Source organism: Agelaius tricolor, unplaced genomic scaffold (genome assembly GCF_023055355.1).
Source record: "Agelaius tricolor isolate 1412-34295 unplaced genomic scaffold, bAgeTri1.0.p SCAF_7, whole genome shotgun sequence".
In the NCBI taxonomy this organism is placed as follows: Eukaryota; Metazoa; Chordata; class Aves; order Passeriformes; family Icteridae; genus Agelaius; species Agelaius tricolor.
In genome coordinates this window covers 28802321-28816988 of record NW_027269267.1, presented here as the reverse complement: position 1 = coordinate 28816988, position 14668 = coordinate 28802321, and the positions used below count along the sequence as shown (strand labels likewise).

Sequence of the window (14668 nt, the reverse complement as noted above, 5' to 3'; positions counted from 1 at the left end):
TTGTGGAAATCTCGCTCTAATTTGCTGAGCTTTGAGACTGTGTGATTATTTCAGCCAGCAGGAGAGCCTTACTTCTTTTGTCAGTTGTTTTTTTTTTTTTTTTTAATGTGTTTCCTAACTCTTTGGGGTTTTGTTTGGGAGGTTTTTGGGTTTTTTTGAATGTTACTTTATCATGTGCACCATTAAATATTTTATGTAGGAATGAGAAGTAATTATTTCTTCTTCAGTTGGTTCACACTGGAATAGCCATAAACCCCTTGATCCTGATTCTCCACTGTTCTGCAGCTTGTAAATCATTTACTTTGTGCTCCAAGTGCAATGTGTTTGTATAAATCTACTATTGATGTTGATGTATCATTTCTACTTCACTCTCACTTAAGGCAAGTGTAAATAACTTTACAGAGTTGCAAAACAGTAGGGAAATAAGCCTCCGCAAGCTAAGGCATCAGATTTATTTTCTGGGGCAAATGAAGAGATTCTTTGAAGCCTGATCAAAGCCCAGGCTCTCCAGTTGTGTGTAGTATAAACCTGGTGTAGTATTTGAGCAGAATTTGTTGGCTTCGGGAGTTTTGGTTTTGTTTTTTTTTTTTTTTTTTTTAATTGGGGCTTTATATCTCTGGAATCCATATTCAACATATTTCTGGAAATGACAAGTGTACTGCCATATGGCATACCAGATTTCAAACCACTCTGAGGTGCATGTGTGATTTTTAGAGTGCCTGGAAGAAATGAATGAAAACCACATTCTCAATTTTATCTGTTGCTGAGCTCTGTAGGCAGAGGAATGGGAAGGCTTTGAAGTAAATTCTGCTGGAGGGATTGTGTGCTTATTTCTGAGCCACCATCCTAATGCAGCAAGGTGTAGATGTAATTTATGTTTCAAAATATGCACTAATTTCAGCAAGGTTGTCAGTTTATGTGCTGCTGTGCTATTCTGGGAGATGGTAAGAAATACTGAGCATCTTTTTGCTACTGGCAACTGTTACCATTTTCAATTCTTCATTTCCAACCCTTTTTTGTGCCTAAACCTTTTTTTCAGACTTTAATGCCTGAACTTAATTCTTAAGTATTGTTGAAGTGTTATATTTCTGTATATGCCCTGCTTCCTTAAAAGGTTCTGTATTGATTATACTTTTGAGTAGATTTCTTAAGCTTTTGTTGGTTAGTAAAAGCTCAGGAAGCATTACTAAAGGTATTTGTACCGGGGTTATTTTTCATTCTGGAGACTTTATGTAAACTTTTTAAATGCAGAAAAGATGTTTGTGTCAGGTTTTGGTAATAAGAAGCATCTCCTCTTTGCCGAGGGCAAGCTATTAAGGTAGGTCCTTATGATCAGTTGTGTGATCAGCTTACACAGTTCTGTGAATTTTCTACAGAATCAAAGACAACTAATTTTGAAGTTTTTTTAATGTAGAAAGGGGGAATGTAATGTAGTTGTGAGATAGCTAATTTGAATGATTAATATTTTGCCACGATGGTTGCTTAGCTGCTAGAATTTGGTAACATTAATTTTTTCTTGCTCTAACAATAACTGAATGTTCACAGGGGAAATCATGTTATGCTACTTAATAATTTCCCCCAAATTTTTCTATTAAAAAATGTACCTTAATACAGTAATTGTTCATGACCACTTGCAACACACAGCCTCATGCTCTTTGATTTGTGTGAAACCCGAAGGCTTTTCATAAAATTCTGAGTTTTCTCCATCTTAGGTCATCTCCATGATTTGATTTAACTTGCTGTGTGCCAGTTATTTGCTGTTTCTGACATTGAATGATAGAGTATGTTGTGTGTTCCAGTTTTTTCAAAAAAATGATGGCAAAGGAATGATGTGCAGGGATGTAAAGCTGCAGTTGTACAGGTGTTTATAAATACGAACATTTCTGATGTTCTCACACGCACGGTGGAAAAATGGTTTCCTTCTTCCTAGAAAATACTGATTGTTAGGTCTGTTTTAATTAATAAATCAGTTTGCTGAGGTTGGCTGTTCTGATGAGTTGAGAAGCAGGAAGCTGTGGTTCTTGCCAGTGGCATCAGGAGCTGCCCTTGGGATCTGTGTGTGTACAATCCTCCTCTGGCCCTTGGGACAGCCCTCCCTGGTAGGAGTCACAGTCAGGAGCCTGAACAGACACAGACTGGGGGGGTTCCAAATGCTGAGAGCATGTCCTCTTGGCTGACAGTGGGCAGCTGTTGGAAAATTACTGTGGTTTTCAAGGAGGAGAAAACCATAGACCTTCTTTCTTTCTGAATGGTTTTGGTTTTTTTTCCCCCTGGTATGCAATAGGTTGTTGAATTATCTTCCTCTTTTTGACATGGTGGCTTTCTTTTTTAATAATTTAAGCAAACTATTTTTAATATGAAATTATAGTTTATATCTGTATTCCACTTAAAGACTTCTGGAGTACAGAGATCCCCACAATAGTAATAAGTGATTGTTCTTTGCTTTTGACATTCTGTGAAAAACCGTATGTAGCACCAAGTATATTTTCAGTGAAAAATTTTTATTTGAAATCAAGAATTTGGAACTTTTGAAATGCAATTTCTGTGTGTCTTGGTAGGAATAAAATAAAGGACATTTTAGAGTTTTTAACTTCACCTGCTTTATGCACAAACAATTTTGAAACATAAGGTTTTGTGTCAGAATGGCAATACACTTCTCAAATGGCCATCCATATAGAAACTGGTTTTGGAATGGTTTAAGAGGGGTGTTAGTACACTGGGAATTTGTTAGATGGTCCTCTATATATTTGTTTCAAAACTCTTCTTCCAACTTTTCTAGAAATTCTGTGTATATTCATATCTTTAAGAAAATCTAGGTAAGAAACTCTTGGGAAAAATCACAAAATGGAACATGTAGTCAGCCATTTGAAGAATCCCTGCATGCTGAACTTTTCATCATGTGTCTCTGACTTGGATCAGAATTAGCAATAAACATCTCCTCAGTTCTTCCCTTTCTGAAAGACTGACTTGAATTTGTTAGCATTTTGTTTTATCTTTCAGAATTGGACTTTAAACTGTCAAATACAAAACCCTAGCTAAAACCTGAGCTCTTTTGGTGTAATGGTCATTGCAGGTGATACGTGTTTCCTTTATTATGTATAAATGTTCTTGAATGTATTATCTTGGAAATTTCAGTGCATCAAAGTCAGTGTTTGTTCTGAGGATATTACCAGCCAACCCTCATTTTTTCTATCAAATTGTTCTGAATACTTTAATAATTGGTGGTTGTTTGTCATCAGGTGAAGTTAAAACTAAGCTCTGCATAGGTCTTCTGTGTGTATTTTTCCTTCCTTGTCTGTGAAGGGAATTGCTAATTGCTTAAAACCTTTCGTCACCTCTTTCAGTGTTCCTCTAACATTTTGGCTGTTCTTGTCTTGTTTCTTCATTTTCTTTTTCACTGCTTGACCTTCTCATGTGAGTTATCTTTACTAGCCACTTACTAAAGGACTATACCTGCTATCCATGTTACTGTTTTGAAAACACCAGCAAAGAGCAATTCTGAAATAACTTGTGATTGCATGCCCATCCAAGTTTTATTGCTTGGTAGATATTGCAGGTAATGGCACTAAGGAAGATATGATAGCATGTGTTAGCAATCAAAATGTAGCCCTGGTAGATTTGTAATCTCATTTATGTGTTGGTACTGTTTGGAGAAGCTCTGTAGACCTGGAGCAGAATTCTTGCTGCCCTTAGGCCATCAATTTACACATACTTCTGGTTCTGCAAATTTTCTTGAAATAATAGATGTGTGTGGTTGGCTTGTTTTGTTTTGGGTTGGGTTTTTTAGTGAAGAATTGTTTCATAACATTTGGTGGTAATTAGCTTGAGTCAGTCATTTGAGATGGAGGGAGGAGAAATCCTGCCCTGCTGAGAATAGCAGAAATCTTGTGACTCTGATTTTTGAGGACCCCATGATCTCATTCCATTTTTTGGTAAAGCTTTTGTATAGGTACACAAGATGCCATTCAGAGTTTGTGGATGTGTGTATATCAGTCTGATGGCTTATTCTTTGACATTATAAATTTGACTGATAAATAAATATGTGCCAATAACTTTCCAAAGCTGATGCTCAAGTCAAGATTATCTGCTGTTCTGCTCACCAGTGTAAGTTGTCTTCAAGTGGCAGGTCCACCTCAGACCTCCTGCCTCTCTGCTGCAGGGAGATAGGAGCAGATAGGAAAGAGAAGGTTTTTTTTTTTTTTTGCCTGTAGGGACATTGAAAGGCTGGACAAAGAAACAATACTGTCCTCCTTTGAGGTGATTCTTCCTTCAAGCTTTATTCAAACAGAAGGCATTTTTGCCATGTGACAGCTTTGAGTTTGGTTCTCAGACCCAAAGTGCTCATTTTGAAGCTCTCATCAGGTTGTATTCTGCAGAAAAGAGGAGTCATGTTTCTGTGGTGAAGCCAGCCAGCTTTTTTAGGTGGCAAAGCTAAAACTGGCTTCTGAAACAGAAACTAAGCAAAGTGTGCAACATTTATCCTTACAGTTGATAATTGGGCACTATCTACTTCAAAAATTTGTTACATGGGTGTGGAAACGCATGCTAGAAATTTTGGTTGGTACGTCCTCTGTAGGGTTGCTCTTTTTTCTGTTCTGTTGCCTTTGTATCTCACAAAGTAAGATAATAATATGTCTTTAATGAAAATAAATTGCCCTGAGTTGCTTTGTTTTGGATATTTTTGAAATGTTGAATATTGATTGACTCTTTTTGAGCTCATTAATGCCTGTCATCAGCAGGAAATATAAGAATTCTGATAGAAAGAAGTTTGCACATGTAAAGTTAGTACAAGCTGGTAAAATACAAGGTGAGAATAATTTTTTTTTTTTTGCAAAGGAATGAATGAATGGTGTACCCCATTTATGGTGTCAGAACCAGTACTAGATGATGCATCATGCTTTTTATCCTTGATATTGTATTGTCATGGTAGGTTTATTTCTGATTCCTGGAACATCACCAAAATTTTGAGTCCTGTTCACACAGCATGTCTGTTCCTGGGTTGATTTTTTTAAATTTTTTTTTTTTTTTGTTTGCCACCATATGTCAGATGTGCTGAGAACTTGAAGCTTGTTGTACTGCTTTCTTAAGGTACCTAGTGCTTCTAAAAATTCAGTAGCTATAATTTGAGCACTTGATATGTTCACAGTCTGTAGGTAGGTTGTAGTTTTGAAAAGACTTAATTTTTACTGGGAACTGTTACTTCATATTTGTCAGGAAGAAAACACTTGTGACATTTTGATATTGCTGATTTAAATGAAAGGTTGTTATAACTAGTTTTTTTGGAGAAAAATAGTGTGTATGCTTTAGCAATTAACAGTAAGTTTTTGAGACTGTTGCTCTTAGGGTTCATGTCATAGACTTTGTGTTCTGAAGCATGTGGGATGGTTGTGTTCTTTTGCAGTTTGAGATGTGTAACGTCCCTAAAGGATCTGTTCTTGTTATAGGATTCATATTTGCCATCATAATCTACTGAAAGGAATGGTAAATTACAAAGAAAACCAATATAATTAAAATCATGCAGAAAGGAGAGGAAATTGTTCTGCCTCCTTTTAAATTAACCAGGAATTTCAAAATTATTTAAGTACACAAGCACAATCTAGTTTTTTCAGATCTTTATTAGTTTTAAAAAACTCAGCGATGATACTCTTAGCTTAATTTTTAGGCAAAGATGTTCAGATCATGAAGCCAGTGCCTTCATATTTCTGTTAGTGAAGCTTCTGTTCCTGCAGGTTGATAAAGCCTATTTAAAGTGTATGCAGAATACCCCATGGAAATGCACCAGAGAAGCCCATGTGATTGAGAAATATGCATGGAAAAATGCCTCTGCCTTTTGTTTCCTTTTGTCACAGAAAGGAAAAAAAACCAAACCCCAGCCTCATGTTATTGTCTTTTAATCTCCCCTGCACCGAGGAGGCTCTGGCCTAGATCTTCCCATTTTAATTGTGGAATTGGAGTACCAACCTTGAAATTACTTAATTACCCTCCCTCCCCCCATCAGCATCCTCTCTCTCTGTCTGGAATTTATCTGTTTCTCAGGTTGTCAATAGGCATGTAAAGGACAAAATTTAATAAAACTGTAACTAGAAGTGTTTAATGAAATGTCTGAAATATTTAGAAGTCTGTTATTTGAGCCTTTCTGTACTAGAAACAAGTGTTTGGCATGTGTGTTTGAAAGTGGACAGCATATGTTTTCTTGGCTTTTGTTTTTTAGCAACAGATCATGTGTTTAAATGGCAGCATGACATTTTGATTTCTAGCCTGCATGAGGAAGATGATTTAGTCAGGTTAGCTATTGAGAAAGGGCTATTCAACAATGCTCTTGTGTACTCTTCAGAGAGAGCTTTGACTGTTGAGACTGCCTACTACAAATGAGGGATTTTTTTGTTTTCTTTTGTTTTTTGGTTCCCAAAAGAAAGGACAGACTTGGACATCTATACATATTTGGGTAGTTGGATGAGCTTGGGAAATACTGTATGGAGAGAGGGACATTATAATTATATATCCATAAATAAACTGCACTGAAGTGGTGAAGTATTCAGAGCTTCTGAAAGTTGTCTAAATTTATTAAACATTTAGCAATGATAATTTTGAAAATCCAGATAGGGTAAGAGCTAATTTTTAAAATTTTCATCATCTTTTCAGTACCCTTCAGAGTGGTGAAGTTTTGCTTTGATCTCCCCTCCTTGTTTTCCAACATGAAGTAACCCTGTGTCAAAGGGTTCCTTACCCAGGAAATCTGTAAAAAACAACAGACAAAATAAAACAAACCCTAACAAACAAGAAAATGAGAACTGGGACACCATTGGAGTAAATGTTGAATTCAGCTAGTGGTTGTTGTTATGGTTGACATATGTTTCGAGCACTGGGACCAGGACCAATTTCTCTGCCACAAGCAGAAGGAACAGTTGTTTGAGAACTATGAAATAGCAACTGGCTTCTTCAAGGGATGGTGGAAGGAAGAGGCATTTCCCAAGTGTTTCTGAAATGCCTGGCAGAGAAAGGTAGCTCTGAATTTTCTTTCTTGTAAATGAAATTTTATTAAGCTGTGATTGCCATCTATGTCATACTATAAAGATGGTTGAAAAATGTGCTGATTCTCATTTCATTCAGTTTATTGTCATACCGTATGGGATTTAAATGAGACCTAATGGAGTAGTAATTGGATTTGATTGGATTTGCAGTGCCTTTGTGACATGAAGGAGGATTCATGGTACTGTGCTCAGTCTGTTGTAGAGAGCAAATGCAAAAATTAAACCTCGTACAAAACTGGAAACAAATAGATTGATTGAATATATCCTTAAAAAAAAAAAAGGAAGTTGAGGAAAATTGTAGCTAAAGATTTTTGTTCTAGGCTTTGTAAAAAATGCTTCTGACAGGCTCATTGACTGCATGATTCAGTTGGGAGATATTTTCAATTAACTGTATATTTTCATATATGTATATTTATAAACTGTATATTTTCAGTATATTACCTGTATATTATATGTAAATAAAATAAAGTTGTTATTATTAGTTTAGAAGTTTAGTTAAAATTATTGTGTCTGATATTCTGTTATGCTTTAACAGCAGAGAACCTATGCGTTACTGATCTGAATTTGGTTCAAACTGGTAATGCCCAAAATTGCTGCCTTGCAAAGAGATGTCTATGAATACCTCTGCAAAGCGATTTTGAGACTAAGTGCCCTAAGAGAATGTAGCTGCTCTTCATTGGTATTGCTTTTGAATTAAGGCTATCTTGAGTTCTGGGGTGCAACCCTGCATTTGTGTATTAGGTATTTCTTTGAATTTCTTTTTGAATTAGCTCTATACCCTAGAATACACCAGATTTTGACCAAGATAGTTTCTTGTTTTCAGATTTTTCTGAGTATTGCTAATGACTGTATTCAGGGGGAAAAAACCAAACAGAAACAAAAAATACCCACCTCTAATTGTGTGAGTTTTAGTGAAAAAGCATAGGCTTGGAATATACAGTCCTAAATATAGCCACATTAATAATTAATGCTTTCCTTTCTCCTGAATTTTGTGCTGTCTTGATACCAGAAGCATTTGCAATATATATATAGTAAATTATATCCTTACCACTGAAAATGTTCTGGACAGATCATTTCAAGAAACTTTGTCTAAACCAGTCTCCTATTTTTGATCATCATACTTGTATTTAAAGGTTTATTCATCTCTTCATAGTAGAGATAAGGCTTTCTAGGTAGAATGCATTTACTAACCAACATATAATGCTTCAGTTATTTGGCACACACAGTTTTTTTTTGTTTCATAGCAGTCTCTTGAATAGCTTCATTTAAAAAAACAGGTAAACTTACATTTTAATATGCCTGCAAAGAAAGAAAAAAAATCCTCATTATTTCTTCCTTGAATTCAAATGCTATTTCCCTTTCTCCTTGATCCTTATCTGTTTTAAAACAACAAATAAACAGAATCCTGTTGCAGGGTTAGTAAATAGAATTTGCCACATAACTGGGCAGTAGCACATACTTCCAAAGAAAAAGGGAAATCAGAAGTTAAAATGATTTAAGTAAAGCAGCAAGAAGTCATACTCTTAAATTAAAATACCATGTGTCAAAATAAGGGAGAATATTATTTTCTTCTATGTGGACTTCAGGTAAATTTATTTTGTGCTTCTGAGGTGTTATGCTACTGCTGTTAATGTTTTGTTGGAAAAAGAAGTTTTGGAAAAACCAAAGTGGTAGTTGAGGATGGAGAGATAAGCAGAAATCTTTGTTATTATTTGAGTCAATATGTCTTTTTTCAAAGAAGTGGACCTGGAAGCTATTATCTTGGGGGCAAATTTGGACAAGGTAATTGGCTTTGACCTTTTGCCAGATGTCTAACAGTTCCTTTTCCCCTCTCCCTTGCATCCAGATAAATGTCATGCCTTTAAGTTTTTGTTCCCTTGTTCTGGTTTCAAGAGCGGAGCTGCTTATGTAGCTAATCTGCGCTTAAAATTATTTCCACTTCTAACCCCAGTAGGACTCTCTTTTGGGGTATTCAGACAGAATTGACATAATTGGATTTCTGCCCAGATACTGTATTTAGATAGCTTTGGAGATGTCATTAATTTGACAGCTGCCATAGGAAATCTTTGTTTTGACTATTGTTACAGGGCCTGCAATGTTTCTATTGCATTTTCATTTGTAGTCTGCCACTGAACTGCTGTGATTAAAATGAGTAGAATAAGACACCATCAAATGTGTACAAGACATGAAAGGGGAAAAAAATCACTGCTAAAAACTTCAGATGGTAGGCTGTTGCCAAATTTTATTTGGGTATGATGAGATTCTGGAACACCTAGTTATCTTCCAAACACCAGTAACGGCACAGCCTGCGGCTAGAGCTGCTGTGTGCTGTGATGGAACCAAAGCTGCATTAACACTTCTCTTGTTGCCAACCTAAAGCAAAGTTTCTGTGTGGTTCAGGCAAAAACTGCTTCACCTGCTTTTCTGATGGTTAACTTGGAAGAAAAACCAGGTTTTTGGGGGGGACTGTACTCTTAGGAAGTGGAGGTCCTAGCAACTCGGCCATTATTTCCAAAAGGCAATGTGGATCTAAGGATCTTTGTCCTGCACGATGAACGTGGAGATTTTGCGCACTGCTGTTCTGCCATGTTCAAAGAGAATGGCACTGTACCACCTACCCAGCTGTATAAGTGGCAAAACCACTTCAAAATTCCATGTATTTGTCTTCCAGTTACCTTTGGCTCTTAGATGTGAACCTCTAGTTAGGTAGTTTTGTACTTGAACCTTATGCAGGTTATTGCAATTTGAACCTTGTTGTTTTTCATCAGTTACATCATTAGAGGAGACTCGGAAAAACTTAAAATCTGAAATACCAGTTTTTCACAGCCTTTGATATACAAATAGACTGTGACAAAAATATCTTAGTCCTCCCAAAGAAGATAGTTTTCATCAGAGCATTACTGAGTACTAAAACCAGATATTATTTGAACCTATTCTGGTGTCAGTAAGGGATTTTTTGTTGAGTGGTCTCCCCTGCCTCAATTTTACTATTGCATTCATTCTAGTTTAGTGTCTGATTATGTGAGTTCTTCAGCCCTGTGCTTTTTGGCATTGTAAATGAAATACTAAGTTTAAGTAAGCAGTAGTTTTCTGTTCTTCTTGATGGTGGTGGTTTAGAGAGGTTTCTTTAACTTGCTCCTTCAGCTGAAGTTGTCATAGATTTCTTCACCCGAGGGCCAGGGAGCCTGGACTTCTTTCTGCTGTCCTGTCCAAGTCAAGTGGCTTGTTCATGCTGGCAGTACTTCAGATGCAGTTTGCCTTAACAGAATAGGGCAGAGCTTGCAAAATCTTCAGTGTCAGATACTCTGCTTGGACAGTAATGCCTAGACCATCCTTATTCTTGATGGATGAGCATCTGGAGGAAGGATAAAACAGAGACACCTTCAGCAAACAGGCTCAGGTGTGGGGAATGATGGCTGTTGCTGATGGCAGCTTTTGCTGGGGAGTGCCCAAAGCATGCCTTGTTCTGTCAGCATAAATTTAGCACTTGCCACTTTGCAGTTTGAGTTATCAAGAAGTTTCTGACAGTGGTTTCCTTGAAGACATCAGTCACAATCTGCTCTGTGCATTTCCTCTAGTTCTCTGTATCTGCCTGGTGGCTTCAAAGACAAACACTGACCTTGACCCTATCCCTCTTAAAATCACCATTGTCATATATTTTAGCACCAAAACAGTAGTGGCAATATTCTTTTAAATTCAGACAGTGCTGTGTTCAATGTATACATAGGGAAAATTTTCTTCAGACTAAGAAAGAATGAATAATTTACCAGAATAGAAACTCTAATAAGGATTTCAGTCAGCCTTTAACTTGAATTGCCAGAAGGCTAAGTCTGCCTTACTTGACCCTCTGTGGCTGCTGGCACAGTCCATTTTCTGTTACATCTCACCCCAAAGCAAATCATCTCAAACTGTGTAACTCTGAGATCTATTTGCTTATTTTAAGTGTTAGTCATCTTAGCTATGAGTGGTAACCAGTTGTGTCTGCCTAGTGTTTCTCTGATACTGAGTTAATGTCACATTCTCTTGTGGTAGCTAATTCATTGGAGTATGTGGTTTTCAGTTCTCTAAAAGGCACCTGTGAATCTTTTTCCAGTGGAGGTGTTAATTTTCAGTAATCTATGTGTGCAATTACCAGATTATTCTGAAGAGTATATTAACATGCTGTTTGTGGTCATCTTCCACAGTCCTGAAATCCATAGGCATTGAGGTAAAAGCTCTGACTCTTGTAGAGAGGTTTGGAAGAACTGGTATAATTCAGTGGGTTGTATACATCTTTGCCTTTAAAATGTTTTACATAAAGGTGCAGTAGGAAAAACAGATTTGTGAAGGAGCTGCTTGGGGCTGGTAAGTTGCTCATCCTCAAAAATTCTGAGCTGATTTTATATTTAATGGAAAAGACTGTTCTACAGTTTTTACAAAAAAAGTATTAAATTATTGATATGAAAAACGCTGAAGCTCAAATGGAGTCAGTTATTAAACTGTTTATGTTTAAAGCACTAGTTTATGAAATTCTTACTAATGATAGATGCTAAGATGTTTCTAAAAATGGTATTTGTAATTTGAATAATAAAGCATCCTATTAAGAAAACCAAAAGAATTATTATGCTCAAACCATGGCTCAAGAAGCTCACTTAGTGAAGTATTACCTAGGGCTGAAGTCTAATCCTTTCCTTTCCCTAGAGACACTGTGAGACAAAGTTTAAGAACACCCTTGGTACATACAGTTCAGTTTCTGCTTATCTCTGGTTATTGGCAGTTATAATTGGCAATGCAGGTCTTTCCACGTACATTTGTAAGGGTTCTTGAAGTGGTTAGAGCTGTCCTAAGCATGAATCAAGACTTTTGTTGCTTCTCCTATGTGGGATTTGGGGGTATTTATCCATATCCTTACAGAGCCAGCTTGTAAACCCTTAAAAAAAGAAGATAAGAAAGGTTGCAAGCTCTGTTTTCTTACTGCAGATAAAGAAGAAGAAATAGGGGATTGATGTAAAATGGAGTTCGAATACTTCACTTTTTGCTGATAGTTCTTGAATAGGAATGCTAAAAAACCTGGAGCTATGATGGTGGCACAGCACCTTTGTTGTGAGCTTCCTTCAGCTTGCAGAGTAACTGGTCACAGCTTGCACTTATTTTGGTGCTTGATTTTTGGTCTGAACAACAGATATGTGGGGTTTTTGTCCTGGGGGTTATTTGCTTTTGAGACTGCAATATTGCATGTCTTCTCAGAGTTCATAGCCTTCCTGTTGGGGAAGCTTTCTGGCCACCCATTCATGATTTTTTGACTGTGCTTTATGGTTTTTTTTGTTGTTGTTCTTATGCAGGGACTGCTACAGAAGTTTGCAGCTCGGCATAATCAAATATGAATTAGATCATTATCAGCAGGTATCAAGATAGAAAATCCTGCTTAATCCAGGAATTTTAAAAATTGCATATTGCAATGAGTTTAGGTACTAATTTTTATCAGTATTTAGATTATTTTAGTAGCTCAGACTTCTGGAGCAGAGGTAGAGAATGTAAAAAGCATGTGATTTCTCTTAAAATAATGTAAATTTGTACAATATATGTTGTAGAAATCTCAGCCGATGCATCCACTAACAGATGTATACCTTCTCATTCCTTTCCAGTTTAAAAAGATGCTAGTCATGCAAGTGATAAATAGGAAGCTTGCAATGGCAGCTAGGTTTTGAAAGACAGTATTTATTTTAAATACTGATTTTATTTAAACTACCAACCACTTGTGTGTCATGAGTATATCAGGTGGTTGTGCAAATATATGTAAAATATATTCTTGTTTTTTGGAAATATATGTGTACTTCAGAGAATATGCATTTTACTAAAGGAGTTAACTACAAGTCAGCATAGATTCTCTAATTGTGCGTGATTAAAATGTGAGCCATGCATGTTTTCTCTAGCTGCATTTCTCTTCCTATTCCTCCCCAAGTATATGTTTATTTAAAGAAGAAAGAGTTGTTTGAAGGACCAATGATACGTGTCTAAGTGCTTTCTCTTCGATACAAACAGCATGGCCAGAGGTGCACAGCAGCTCTTCCATCCAGACAGGAGCACAGAGAAGATGCACAACCTCCTGCCTGTGTGCTATTCAATAGAGACATGAATTTCTTAGGGTAACCTGTGCAACCTCTGGCCATGGCTCCAAACCTGGACTGCTTAAAAAAGGCCATTTAAACACAGAAATTTGTCTTTGCTTCAAGGGCTAGTCCCATTTTTATAGCTGGCATACAAGCTTAAATATTTCCCAGTGTTTTAAGTATCTCACAGTCTTTTCTGCAAGCAAGGCAGTGAACCTATTCTTGTGCCTCATTTCACTTGCTTCCTCACTGTTAGGGAACCACAATCTTAAGAGAAGAAAAGCTTAGTTGTATAGACTATATAGTATGAAAGGATTTTAACTCTTTTGTTGGTTTTTTTTAATGTTCTACACATTGTAATGCAGTGTTTTAATTTGCTGCCTTTTTGAAACCTGAAATATGATGTAAATTCACTTTTCCTTTTCCTTTTCTCCCTGTGTTTCATACTGACTCTGAAAGGGTATTACTATTTTAACCTAACCATTTTCCTACCTGTAGAAGAAGGTAATATTAAGTGAGTTTTGAGACAATGTATATGACTAGGAGGTTTAAAATATGAAGCATATACTAGAGTATTAAAAAACTTGTTGGGTTTCTTTTCCCTTTAAGCAAATTCAGGCATTGAGCTTTTGAGTGCTTAAGCTGATCTGTCTGCTGCTCCATGGAACTGGATTGTGCTTGCCCAATTGTCTGCATAGTTAAAATATTTTGAACATAGCCTATTTTAATGTAACTTCTTTTGAAATATCTGCCTAATGGAGAAGTCTTAATGGAATACTTTAATAGCCCAGAGTGGTTACCTGCAATTGCTCCAGTGTATTTCAGTCAATTACAAAGGAAGGCAATATTTAATGTTGGAGTGAAGCTAGATGGTGTAATGAACTGGCAGATTGCCAACTTGATCTTCTCCACAGGAGAATTTGTATTAATGTGATGCTTTTCATTTGTTCTCCAGAAGGTCACCAGTAATATGTCAATTGGAGTTAAAATTCCCACTCTGTGCAGTACAGGTTTATGGTCAGATCATTCTTGTGTATTAGCATATTAAGTATCAAAGAGATTATTTTAGCTATTTCATGTCAGAATTTAAATAGGAGGTGGTTGGGTATTGGGAAGAGAGCCTAAGAGAATTGTCATGGAAATTGTTGCTGTAAGGCTGAATCTGGATTTTAGCCATGGAGATAAAGAAAATGGGGCACATTAGAGCTATTAGTGAAAGAAGAGGTGGTTAATAACTGTGGATGCTTCTTATAATGTAATCATTATAAGGCCACTAATTTATTCTGTGAAGTAGTAACCTTTATAATAATGTTCCTATATTAGATGTTATTGATATTTACCTTCTGGTAGTCGTTTGCAAGCATCAAGTTCAAAATTTTATTTCTGACTATTGACAGAGGCTTTTTACTGTGAAACTTTTATAGTCCTTGTGTTTGGAAGAACTTGATTTAGAAAGCAAATGAGTGACTAAAGTTACTGTTGAAGACTAGATAAATTTGCCTTTTTGCTTTGTGTGTTTGTAATCCCATGTTCATCCAATTCCTGTAC

At 36.4% G+C, this 14668-nt stretch overlaps 1 protein-coding gene across 2 annotated transcripts in view; it reads left to right on the top strand.

Moving 5' to 3' along the window:
- NCK2 (NCK adaptor protein 2) overlaps nucleotides 1–14668 on the top strand; it is an 85155-nt gene that overhangs the window by 14518 nt on the left and 55969 nt on the right. The gene's annotated exons all lie outside the window — the stretch shown is intronic.